Here is a 594-nt window from a genome sequence, read left to right as displayed (position 1 = left end):
TATATAAGTTCACTCTGCGCCTTATCCTAGTTAGTAGATAAAACATAACCTAATTTAATAGATTAGATATTACTCATTGTCTACTTTCAGTAACTAGATTAGGTTTCAATCCCAGAATTTATAATTTAATATCTATAACTTGTAAAAAGGAAAAATTACCTTAAACCACAAATTAGTTTAGTTGTTTTGACACACATCTTTTAACAGCTTTTTTACCGAAAAAAACATTCAATGTAATTTTTTGTGTTTTTATTTTTATTTTGGATCCGCACGGCCACACAGGTTATTAGTTGTTTCAATCTAATAAACTGTTTTAGTATGCTTTTAAAGTGCGAAAATATCATTTTTAACAAAATACAATTTCAAAATAAAAAAAAATTCACATTTTTATTTAAAAATATTTGAGTATTTTATACAATTATATTATATTGTATTTATTAAATATGAAACTGTATAAGATGTTAGTTAATTCAAGTTCTAGTTTTTAAACTATTTTCAATAGTTTTTAAAATAATATCTCTGTAATTATTTGATTAATTGTATGATATATTTTGATAAATTTTTAATTATAAAATTTCTTTGATGTCAATTTAT

The sequence above is a fragment of the Raphanus sativus genome, chromosome 2 (genome assembly GCF_000801105.2).
Source record: "Raphanus sativus cultivar WK10039 chromosome 2, ASM80110v3, whole genome shotgun sequence".
NCBI classification, from domain to species: domain Eukaryota; kingdom Viridiplantae; phylum Streptophyta; class Magnoliopsida; order Brassicales; family Brassicaceae; genus Raphanus; species Raphanus sativus.
This window is presented reverse-complemented; position numbering follows the sequence as displayed.